Source organism: Macrobrachium nipponense, chromosome 18 (assembly GCF_015104395.2).
Source record: "Macrobrachium nipponense isolate FS-2020 chromosome 18, ASM1510439v2, whole genome shotgun sequence".
NCBI lineage: Eukaryota > Metazoa > Arthropoda > Malacostraca > Decapoda > Palaemonidae > Macrobrachium > Macrobrachium nipponense.
This window is the reverse complement of record NC_087211.1, coordinates 29,067,732-29,080,515: the sequence shown is the minus strand read 5'-3', so window position 1 is coordinate 29,080,515 and position 12,784 is coordinate 29,067,732.

Below are 12,784 nucleotides of genomic sequence, written 5' to 3'. Positions count from 1 at the left end.
GACTCCTAAGGAGGCAGGATGCAACCCGGAACCCCACACTATAAATACCACCCAGGTCGAATTGGAGGACTAGTGTAAGAGCAAAAAAAAAAAAAAAAATAAAATAAATAATAATAATAATAATAATAAAATAATAATATAATCAAGATGGGAGCAACATCAAACACATGAGATGAGACATGGATGCAAATACCTGGGATAATGGAAGGAGAAGGATATAAAAACACCAAGAGATGAAGGACACGATCAGGAAAGAATATATTGCAGAGACTCAAGGTCAGGCAGATACTACAAGTCAAAACTCCAACGAGCCCGGGAAATATTGATAAAAGACCAATAAACACATGGGAGCAAGTGCCAGTAACCAAGATAAACAGGCGCAGGAAGAAATAGTGGCGAATGGACGAAGGCAGGAACTCCGCCAGGCAGTAAGATCAGAAAACCACCGGAAACAAATAGAACAATTACACAAAAGCAACTCAAACCCAAAGCCCAAAGCAAATACGGACAGCACTATACATAACAACGAAAGGAAGGAAGGGGGAGAGGACTAACTAAAACGTATAGAGGACTGCAGTCAACGATTGAAAACAGAGCACTGGGGCAATTACTGAAAACCAGTGAAGACGATGTGGCTCAAAGAGGTGCAATGGGAAGAAGGACTAATAAAAGTAGACGAAGACCCAGAAACAATTACTCAAGAGACAGGAGAAAGACAGGAAAGAAACCAGAGGAACATGGCACAACAAACAAAATGCACGGACAAATAACATGAGAACAGAACTAAAAGAACTAGCCAGACGATGACAAATTGGCAATTGCACCAAGAGGGGCAGAGCTAAAGAAGGAAACTGAAGGAATGATAACAGCGGCACAAGATCAGGCCCTAAGAACCAAGATATGTTCAAAGTACGATAGACGGAAATAACATCTCTCCCATATGTAGGAAGTGCAATACGAAAAATGAAACCATAAACCACATAGCAAGTGAATGCCCGGCACTTGCACAGAACCAGTACAAAAAGAGGCATGATTCAGTGGCAAAAGCCCTCCACTGGAGCCTGTGCAAAGAAACATCAGCTACCTTGCAGTAATAAGTGGTACGAGCACCAACCTGAGGGAGTGATAGAAAACGATCAGGCAAAGATCCTCTGGACTATGGTATCAGAACGGATAGGGTGATACGTGCAAAATAGACCAGACGTGACGTTGATTGACAAAGTCAAGAAGAAGATCACTCATTGATGTCGCAATACCATGGGACACCAGAGTTGAAGAGAAAGAGAGGGAAAAAATGGATAAGTATCAAGATCTGAAAATAGAAAATAAGAAGGATATGGGATATGCCGGTGGAAATCGTACCCATAATCATAGGAGCACTAGGCACGATCCCAAGATCCCTGAAAAGGAATCTAGAAAAACTAGAGGCTGAAGTAGCTCCAGGTCTCATGCAGAAGAGTGTGATCCTAGAAACGGCACACATAGTAAGAAAAGTGATGGACTCCTCAGGAGGCAGGATGCAACCCGGAACCCCACACTATAAATACCACCCAGTCGAATTGGAGGACTGTGATAAAAAAAAAAAAAAAAAAAAAAATAATAAAAAAAAAAAAAAAAAAAAAAAAAAAAAAAAAAAAAAAAAAAAAAAAAAAAATAATTAATAATAATAATAATAATGATAATAATAAAATAAAATAAAATAAAAAATAAATAAAAATAAATGAACAGCCAAGAACTTGTGCGATAATATAAATACTGTTCAGCCACCAGAAACGAAGTAATGCATCTGTTTACTTTGAAAATTCCATATGCTTTCGTGTTATACTTCATTCATGCCAGGCATCATTTCCTTTTTCATCATTTTCTTCGCGGGTTTCTAACATCGCAAAACAAAAACAATCAGACCATCTAAACGAGATACGATTCCTGTTCAGTAAATGACAGTATGATGAAGCAATGTTTACCCAGAGGCGCTGTGAGAGAGAGAGTACACCTACCGGCCTTGAGCCTTGAGCCGCCTCGCCAAGTCTTTGCTCCCGTGACTTGAAAGCGAACGATAGATTCTCGTTGACCTTTGTTCACTCTAAGGTTTCAATTCATTTAGTTAGATCAATACATTTCAATATAATTGTTCCTATACACGAAAAAAAAATTCTGAATTGCTCCATTATTCCGGCATATAAGCATTTAGAAAGGTGAGACCAACGCTTTCGTATTTACTTTGAGAGACGGAAGACGAAAGTGCCTGGAACGATGACGTATAAGCGAGCAACCAAAGGAAGGCTACTCGGAAGTGAACTATTACAGTGTTCCCATCTCCAGACAAACGAAGCGTAAGGGAGGCAAGTTCGAGACTTCTAAACAAAGCTCCACTGAGACGACTTTTGAAGATGTTAAAAGGACTTGATACAAGATAGTAAAATGTTATAGTTATTCATGGTATATCTAAAACAAAGTCAAGCTACCATGAATGTGCTCGACATGTGATTCAACAGGAATCGGGAGCAGTAACATAGGATTATTGGAATATAAAATGTAGGTCAAAGGCCAAGCGCTAGGACCTGTAAGGTCATTCAGCGCTGAAAGTAATGTTGAAACAATTTTTAGGAGAGTAAGAGGGAAGATAGACAATATGAACGGAGATATAGTAAAAGGAACGAAAGAGGTTGCAGCTAAGGCCCGAATGGATTCTGTAAAGGAAAGTAATGCCTACAGTACACGAAGTTTATGAGGTCCACTGACGACACTACGCTGCATCAGCGACCATTGTTATTCTTTTGTGCATGGCATCCATTTGAGGTTTTGGTCCTCCGATTCGTAAGTCTGAACTCGCGTATTCAAAGAAAACCAATACGGAGCTCATTTTGAAGTGATGGTGGCAGCATCATAAATGCAATACAGCTCATTACGTTTTCTGCTGAAGCGTCAGCTGTAAAAACAAACCCTTTATGTACTTCTACTTTTTACATGATGCGATTTCATCAAGATTCAGTCTTCTTTCTACATTAAGGCAAAAGCAAGGAAATTTAACTTTGTGAACTGAAAATTGACAACATTAAATTTCATGACGTCACATTACTAAATCTTGCTGTCTCGTCTCTTATGCAATATGCGCATATTCCAGTGAGGTTTTTCTCATCAGTCAAAAAATAAATAAATAAAATAGGATAAAAAAATAAAGAAAACAAAAATGAGAGTCCAGTTAGATTTACTCGAGACGATTCCCGAAAGGCAAGACAATGAATCGGTAAACTTATAAAGGAAGACCACTCGTAGTCCAGGGTCTAGATTCGTTCTCTGTTAATACTAGCATTATATTTGAAATGATTTTCGATTATTCTCATGCCGATTCAGTCAGCTTAGTTTTAATATTCTTGGTTAAAAGTGGAGAGTATCCTATAAGTAGGGGAACCGAGCAGATTTCCCAAAGTTCTCTGTATAAATTTAATTTGAATATATTAAAACTCATACATAGCGGCGGATTTGTTTCTCCAACTATAAGTACGTACGAATCAACAGCTATCATATCATCCTCATCCGTTCTTTCCACAAATTCCTAAAACCTAACCGAAAATCACACTAGTCATGTTGTATTTCATACGGAAAAACAACATAGCTCGTGCCGTCAAAAGAGCAAGCTGGGCCACATCTACAAGAACAATGGGCTGTCATTGAAAGACAACAACAAACCTCTGAAAACTTGTATCGATTTTTTTTGACGATAAGAACTCGATAATTTAACCTAATGAAACTGGTCGCTGAATAGCAACATCATCGTAAAAAAAGGCGATCAAATTTCGACAAAGAACTTGCCTAGAATGGTAACTGAACTAATGGAATTATGAACGTCTGAAATTAAAGTCTGAACACGTGCACACTCATATACCACTGTCTATCGCTACTTCCAAGCCAGACTATGGTTCGAATCTTTCCAAACCAGACTATGGTTCGAATCCTTCCAAACCAGACTATGGTTCGAATCCTTCCAAACCAGACTATGGTTCGAATCCCTTTCCAAATAACCAGCTATGGGTTCGAATTCTTTCCAAACCAGCGACTATGGGTTCGGAATCCTTCCAAAAACCAGAACCTATGGGGTTCGGAATCCATTCCCAAACCAGAACTAGTGGGTTCGAATCTTTCCCAAACCCAACTGATAATGGTTCGAATCCCCTTCCAAACCCAGACTTATAGTTCGAATCCCTTCCAAAACCAGACTTATGGTTCGAAATCTTTCCAAAACCAGACTTTTGGTTTGAATACCTTCCAAACCAAGAACTATGGGTTCGGAAGATCCTTCCAAACCAAGCGCCTTCATGGTTTCGAATCTTTCCCAAAACCAAGACCTGAATGGGTTTCGAAAATGCCTTAGCCAAACCCAGACCCTAATGGTTGTCGAAGTCTTTCCCAAAACCAGGACTTATTTGGTTTCGAATCCTTTCCTTCCGCCAGATTCGAATCCTGGCCGGCGAAGAAGCACTTAACAGTTATAATTCCCATTGCCATAGTGAATGAATATGTGTACGTTTGCGCGCACGCGTGTGTGTGTGTGTGTGTGCGTGTCTGTTTCTCAAAATAACATTTACTAATGCATTAAAATTCAAAACCGATTTAAAATAATTTTTTTCCCAAGGAGAGTTAGGTAAATGCAGTATATGATCACATGACGAGACCGTTACCATGATCTTGCAAATTCACGAGTGCTGCGGAAACACTGTCAAGTCACAGTTTTCTTCATTTATTATTCAACTGTCAATAGTGCTGTGTCATATCAATGCAACGAAGACATGATGATAATAGGATTTGAATATATTTAAAAGTTAGTGAACTGCTAAACAGGAAAGGACTTAAAGAGGAAGCCTTACATCTATGTTCTATTTCATACTGAGGAAAACTACTGTCTGAACCATAGCTGCTGTCTGTAAGGGGAATTTGCCCCCTACATATTTTTGGTTAAACAAAGTTAATGTGTATATATATTATAATTATATAATATTATAATATATTTATAATTATAATATTATATATTATATAATATAACATATATATATATATATATATATAAAATAACTATTATGAATTTAATATATACTAATATATAGTATAGTTAATAAATGTATATTAACTCACGCCACATATAATACAATTACTTACTATAAATAATTTATTCACGCCACAGTTTCATGCTTGGAACAAAATAAAATTGCCGATTAATGTGGCTGATTATTTTTATCAATATTCACTTTCAAGAAACAGGAGAAAAGGTTCGAAGTGAAATTGTTGTGCAAACTGGGGGTCACTGGCCGGGTCGGAAGAGTTATAAGGGCAAAAGGCGTCTGGGCGTATGCGAGGCAACTCCGGACTGCCCTTGGAAAAGGTACGGTTACACTTATAAGTAGGTTAGGTTCCATCTTGCTTATAGGACTTATTATGGGCTGGCGTTTGGCAGCAGCCTTTGTCTTTCAAATTGAAACAACCTGGGATTGTTCACGATCCTGCATGTGAGTCAGAAAATATATATATAATATATATTATAAATATTATTATATATAATCTATATAAATAATATATAGTATAATATATGTGTGTTGTGTGTGGTCGTGTGCGTGTGTGTATTAATATATATATGTGTGTGTTGTGTTGTGGGTTTGGGTGTGTTTGTGTGTGTGTGTGCGCGTATATATGAGTTTTATTTACCTGTTGAACGTTTTTAAAATTGGACCGTATTTGACCGATTCACTAAATAACCATCCGAAATCACAACTAAGCACAAAAAAGTCTAAACTAAAGCATTAAAGACGTAACAGCGAACAATAGGATAAAAGAAAAAAGTGACAACCAAGCTTGTAAAACTTAAAATATCTAAAGAAACTCCAAACTTTTAGCTCAGACAAGGTGCAGACAACTCGCATGAGAGCTGAATAAAATAAAAATTCAAAGTTGAAAACCCTTTCTCCACGAACCTAGAGGGCTAAATGCCATCTTCATATAAAACATCAAGCGAAGAAATGCTCTTCTAATTTCGCCAAACGACAGGAGGCCATTCAATGAACCTTCACACCATGGAAGTAGAGACACTTCTGAAGTGTAGCTGCAGAGTCTTCCACACTCCACTTCTACTATCAACTATTTAACAAATCTCAAAATCTTATTTGCTGTCGGGCAAATTTTGACTTCAATCCAAGGCTACTGTGAACTGCTCTGATTAGTTCTTGAATTCCAAAGCCTCTTCATCGGTGGAAGATCTAATTCGATGGAAAATAATTTGGTTACAAAAAATCCTACCAAGGAGAAATACCACCAAGTTCATTTCAGAATTCGACTCCTTGTAATCGTGGCGAGAAACAAATGCTCTTTAGGTTTTTTCCTAAATTTAGTGAGTTAATACGTGACTGTGTATTTAGTGAGCGAACTATGTAATCGATTGCTCATTAATTAATAGTTTTCATTTTAATGATTTTGTTCGTTTCCATGAGCTCAGATATGAGAGGTTATTCTTCAGCTGCAACGCCTTTGTCGCTCAACGAGTTTGCATACAAGAAGGAATTACCGCGAGATTTCCTATGAAAGCTAATTATGGTTCAAGGACCAATTCAGATGAAATGTATCAGTTCATTAGAATCGGACCAACTCATTAGACTTGGGCAGCGACCTTATCAGTTTGTTTCCGTCTGTAGATCAGTCTTAGGAACATCGAATGACTTTGCAATTACTTTGGGAACGAGAGACATCCACCTGGCGTCCCTTCATTTGGCCGCGAACCGTTGGTGGAATTCAAATTTGACTTTCGGGATGAAACTGCACCCTTCGGCTCAGGGTTAGGTAATATTTGAACCTGAGTGCCTTCTAGTTTATCTATTTTCTATTTTCGAAGGTAAAAGTGAAACAAGAGTGGGACTAAAATGTACAAAATGAGAGAAAATAATTTCCTAACAATACATACATTAAAGAACATAACGGCAAATATCTATGCAACAATTGTAATTACCTAAACAGGAAATACAACTAACAATAAAGTAGTACCCATGATCAATATCTGGCAAATAAGAAAATGAACAAGACACGTAAACATGCATGTGAACATCAATATAACTTCTTTTGAAGAAACGTTTTATTCTAAGGGATTTCCTACGACAACAAGACTCCAGAACAATCCTCCGCAGCAACCAACATCCTTCCTTTCAAAGGTGGTGTCGAAGGCGACACTGCAGCACCCTCGTGGCGTCACCAATTAGAGGGCGCGACTCTCAAGCAGTCCATTTTCTTCGGAAGCGATCCCATTTGAAGGACGTCCAATGATATTTAGACTAGAGAGAGAGAGAGAGAGAGAAGAGAGTGCAAAATATAGAGAATGGGACAGAATTTTTATAATGGAAAGGATAAGTCCTAAGAAAAAGGGAGAAGCGAAATTTACACGAAAAAGAGCAAACTGAGTTTTCACGCAAAACAGTAAACGTCTGGCTGTCCAAGCAGGAAGAGCGTATAAAAAAATCCTCATAAAAATGGTAATTTATACTGTACTCGAAAGAAGCTGAAGAGTTATTTCCTCTGAAGTTTTACTGCTTCCGTGTTTCGACACTGCCAAGAAAAAGACGTTCAGCTGGTAATGGTCAGTGTTCAGAGTAATGCAATTCCCCGGGGAAGCCTTAGTTGATACTGCATGCATAAGATTCCCCGTCCCGCCGTTTTCATTTTTTGTTTGTTTGTTTGTTTGTTTGCTCAGTCACACGTCGAGATTCTTTACAGTACTTTGTATTATATTTTCCCATTACATGTAGGTTTTTTGTTCGGTACCATAAAGCAATATTTATAAAGATGTGCGAAATTTAGAAATTTTATGTATAAATCATAAAAATACAAGATAAAAAATGGCCAAACTATCTCTATAGTATTTTTTTGGTGACGGTTATTTTCTGAGTCTTTTAAACAAGAATGTGTGTGGTGTGATCGTGTGGAGGAGAGGAGAGAGAAGAGAGAGAGACGAGAGAACGAGAGAGAGAGAAGAATCATGGTTAATGCAAATTGCTCCCATTTCTTGGGTAACACTTGGATGTCAATATTACCTCGTCAAGATACTCTGGTTTTCAATAAAGGATACAATGGTTATGTTGTTTCACAAAAGGTGGTCGAGTCTATTACTTTCTATAGTTCACCAGCTCAACTTCGAACCACTGCAGCTGATTGACCACAGGTACTCGTACATAGTTCACTGGTAAAGACAACATCGGCACAGAAGACTTATTGCGTGTATCCAGATCGCTCCGAGAGAGAGAGAGAGAGAGAGAGAGAGAGAGAGAGAGAGAGAGAGAGAGAGAGAGAGAGGAAAATAAATGGTAATGTCGAAGAAAAACTCTATATATATATTACTGATACCGCCATGTAAGTACCCTCCCACACTCACATACATAGAGATGTATTTATATATGTGTAAGCATACAATATGAATATATCATACACCGTACATACACACATATCGATACATTAATCCATGCATAAGCAAGCAAAACTAAATAAACCTGCGCAGTCATGATTCCCTCATGTGAGTGCCATCCTAAATCTCCCCAAGTTGCCAAATTCCAAGCGAAAGTGAAAGCTCGCGTGTTATATGTCCGAGCCATCCTCAATATATTTCCTGATATTGACGGAACGTTGGCTGAATGTCAAGGCGAAGCCACTACATACTTCAAAAGGGGAACAAATTTGAGAACCTATATTTTTGAAGCTTATATTTACCGGGTGAAAATATGCAGATGAAAGACCGCTTCCGGGTATCAGAGCGACAAAACATTTTCTTTGGGAATCATTAAACCTGCTCGTTTGCCTGTGGTGGACTTCATCTCCTCATCAAGGCTTTACATAAATTTGATTTTACTTACTGTTCACGCTTACCGACGTCCTCTCTCAGTCGTTTACCTTGCTCTATAGCCGGATATTCATTCCTGGAATTTTAACCACTTTCTCCCCATCCATCCTTCCATCTTCCTCTTCTCGCCTTGCCTTGTGTGATCTAATTTCCGCTAATTACCGGCGCTGTTTCTCTCCTGAGCCTCGTTAAGCGCGCAAGTGGGCCAATTTCTAATGATATATTATGAGGTGCGGTTTACGTTTGTGCATTTTCCATCAGCATATCCATTCTGCTTTATTTAGCGAGATATATATATATATAATATATATTTAATATTATATATAATATATAATATATATATTATTATATATATATATATACACACATACGCATTGGTTGCCCCTCTTATTGTAGGTATTTGTCCACATACTGAACATCTACTTGATGCATATTTCATCAGGGGACTCATAAATTCTAATGGTTCATCCCTGAGGCCTAAAGTGAACTTGGTACCGAGAGAAATGCCTTCTGAGGGCAGCTATACAGTCCATGGTCAACTGTGGGCGGGGTCTTTGGTAGGAACTTACAGGAATGGGTCCGCCGTAATTACAGATTTTCCAAACAGGTTCCGGGTCTCTGTAATGGTGTCGATATTCTATTTCGTATGTAAAGATGATCTTGTTATAAATATTACCTATCAATTATATTCAGTGGTTATAAGCTTCCTAACTCTCTCTCTCTCTCTCTCTCTCTCTCTCTCTCTCTCTCTCTCTCTCTCTCTCTATAGTGACGTCACCCAATTGACACTGATTACTGTCTGAGCTAAATCACCGAGTAGCTACCGGTCTTTCCTGGTCACTACCGGTCTCTGATGGATTGTACACTTGAGTTTTCCCTTCTTTCGTCCACTTGCGCACTTCCTCATTTGCAACTGAAACCAGCGCGTGCTCATTCTGTCCTTCACAGTTCACCATGCACCATTTTCACCAATCTCTGCAAAAGGAATATATGATCAAGTTCTTGAGGGGAAGGGCCCTTAGGGATGCCCTCATTCCTAAATCCGCAATCCTGACACGTAATGAAAATTGGATAGTGCACTGATATTCCTGTATACAAGGTCAATAGAATTTCTTATCCTCTCAAGATGGGTGTGTGCGTAGGAGCTTCTTGTATCTGATATGCCTAAGGAAAACAAGTGTATTGGTTTTCCTGTTTCCATCAGCCTTTGCAATATAGCACACACACGCTCGCAAATACACACAATGTGTGCGCCCACCTGAGTGTGGGCAAGCGGGTAGCACGAGTATAATGACGGACGTCAATCTCATACGACAAACTAGAAATACTGATCATACCAATTTCCATCGCATAAATCCTAGGAAATGAGCAGGGACCGCAAAACAATATATTAATTTATCATCGTATAATTAATTTTATTTATTATGATTTTTCGTTGTTTTATTTATAATATTTAGATGATTTTATATTTTTACATGTATTATAAAATAGTGGCATAATGAGTGAAAGACCTTAAAGTGGTTTTCCAGCCGCTTTGCTGAATGAGTCTGAAGTCCTAATTATTCTACAAGGCCTCATGTATTTGCTCTAACAGTGGTAAAATCAATGCAACCTGTTTTAGGTCGTTTGAGATAACTTTGCTGGAAAACAAAGTTACCTGAAAACAAGTAATCTCAAAACAAGTAATATTGATCTAGTCGACAATAATGAAGAGCGACGAGAGCTGCGTGTTTGCACGAAACTCTTCATTCTATACTCGTTTTTTTCCATCTGTCCACCCGCCTGTGGTGTTTGCGTATGGTAACACTGCGCCCTGGGCTTTAGATAGTTACGCTATGTGTAAGTTTTAGGTAAATAAAAGGATATCGGGGTGTACATTTGGAACTGAAAAGTGTTTTAATGATTTACTGTATGCGAATTACACTGTTAATATTCGAAATAGGATATTGTTATTATTGTTGAATGTAAGCTGAATGTTGCTATCTAAAGCCCTGGACGCAGTGTTACCATACACAAACACCACAGGCGGGAGGACACATGGAAAAAACCGAGTATAGGTCTTTGCAACAACATACTTTTCTCAGGTCACCAGAAACTAAATTTGCAATAATTCCAAAAGTTCAAACTTGAAACAAGGTAGGCGTTTCGTGACAATGGCGATGTTGAACATGAAACTGTTAAATAATGGACAAAAATCAAGCCAAATGTTTATTACTAAACTACTGTCGTTGATATACTGTTCTTTGATACTATTACGAATCTTGTCTTGTGAGAAGTTGCAAGCAATACCGGCTAGTACCACTATTGTTACAACTATTGTTTTTATTAGTGTTATTACCTTCATCACTAAGAGTAGTATGAGGTGGTTAAATCAGATGATAGTTTGATATAGAACCTACTGAACAGCTGATGACAGTCATCATTAGAAGCAAACGTTATTATTATTATATTATTAATCAAAAGTTAACCCTATTCACAAGGAGCAAGCCCACAAGGGCCACTGACTTGAAAGGCAGCCTTTCAAAGAGCACGGTGTCCATTCGAAAGAAGTCACAGAAGGGAAGGAGAAACGCAGGAAGAGATCAGTTATTAGAATATCAGAAAAATTAACAAACAAATGAATAAATAAATAAATAAAAGTGTAAGTAAAACATTAAAATATAAGTTGAATTGTATTAGGTATAAGTAATGCATTGCATCTTATCTTAAACTTCAGTTTTACACGACACCCTCAGGGAGGCTGTTCCACAGTCCAACGGTGTGAGGAATAAAGGACTTCTGGAACTGAGAAGTTCGACAGCGAGGCTAAACATTTACTGCATATTAGCGCTGCTGTTCAGCGAATTTGGTCTCTCGCAGCAGGAAAAGGGGATCATGGATGAACTGTGAATGTGAAAGATCTCTGTCAAAATACAACTTATGAAAAAGTGATAAACAAGAGACCATCCATCGATGGTCCAAGTCATAACTGCTAATATTAGGCAACAGAATACTACCACCACGGACCACACTGTCTCAAAGAGTGAAATCTATGGCAGAAGCAGACATTTCACAGAATAGAACAGTATTCCAGGAAAGGAAGGACAAAACACCAAAGTTGAATTGATTTTATTATTGTTATAAGTACACGAGGCCTTATGGAATAATTAAAGCTTCAGACTCATTCAGCAAAGTATCCTCCAACCTGAAGGGGAGGCTGAGGTGGAAAATCTGTACGAGATCTGCTAATCAACAGTGTCTTCGTTTTACTGGAGTTGAGCCTCATACCCCACCGACTACACCATTCACTGATCCGGTCCAGGTCCCGACTGAGGCTGAGGGCAGTTCATCTCTCATAAGTGGAGACTTTTTACTACACCTACATGTGCTGCATCATTGACATACTGAACAATCTTGTTTTCCAGACCATCAATCATATTAATTGTGTATACACTAGAAATAACAGAAGGACCAAGAACGCTACCCTGTGGAACTCCAGACACAATAGGTCTTGGTTCAATAAAGATCCCATCAACAGCAACTTGCTGCTGACTACAAATGAGGAAATCTTGAAGTAATCCTAAAACATATCCACACATTCCAAGATTATGAAGTTTATGAATACGTGCCAACAGTAGCAGTTTCATTCATTTCTTCAAGTCGTCAACAGAAGAACTACGGTGCAAAAATAGAAGCAGCACTATTAGTACATCTGTTATTATTAATACTACTACTACCTAATAATAAGAACAACAACTCGGGAGTGAGAAACTGTCAAAGATTCAATCAGCCTCCGGTCTTCTGCTGAATTCTAGACGGACATAGAATCGAACCAAAACCCGAGTACGAGGAGATGAGCGTAAATATCAGAATCCTTGCTAAACCAGCTACATGTCCTTGCAAGGACAACCGGATTCCTTATTTCCTTCCACAGAACTGACT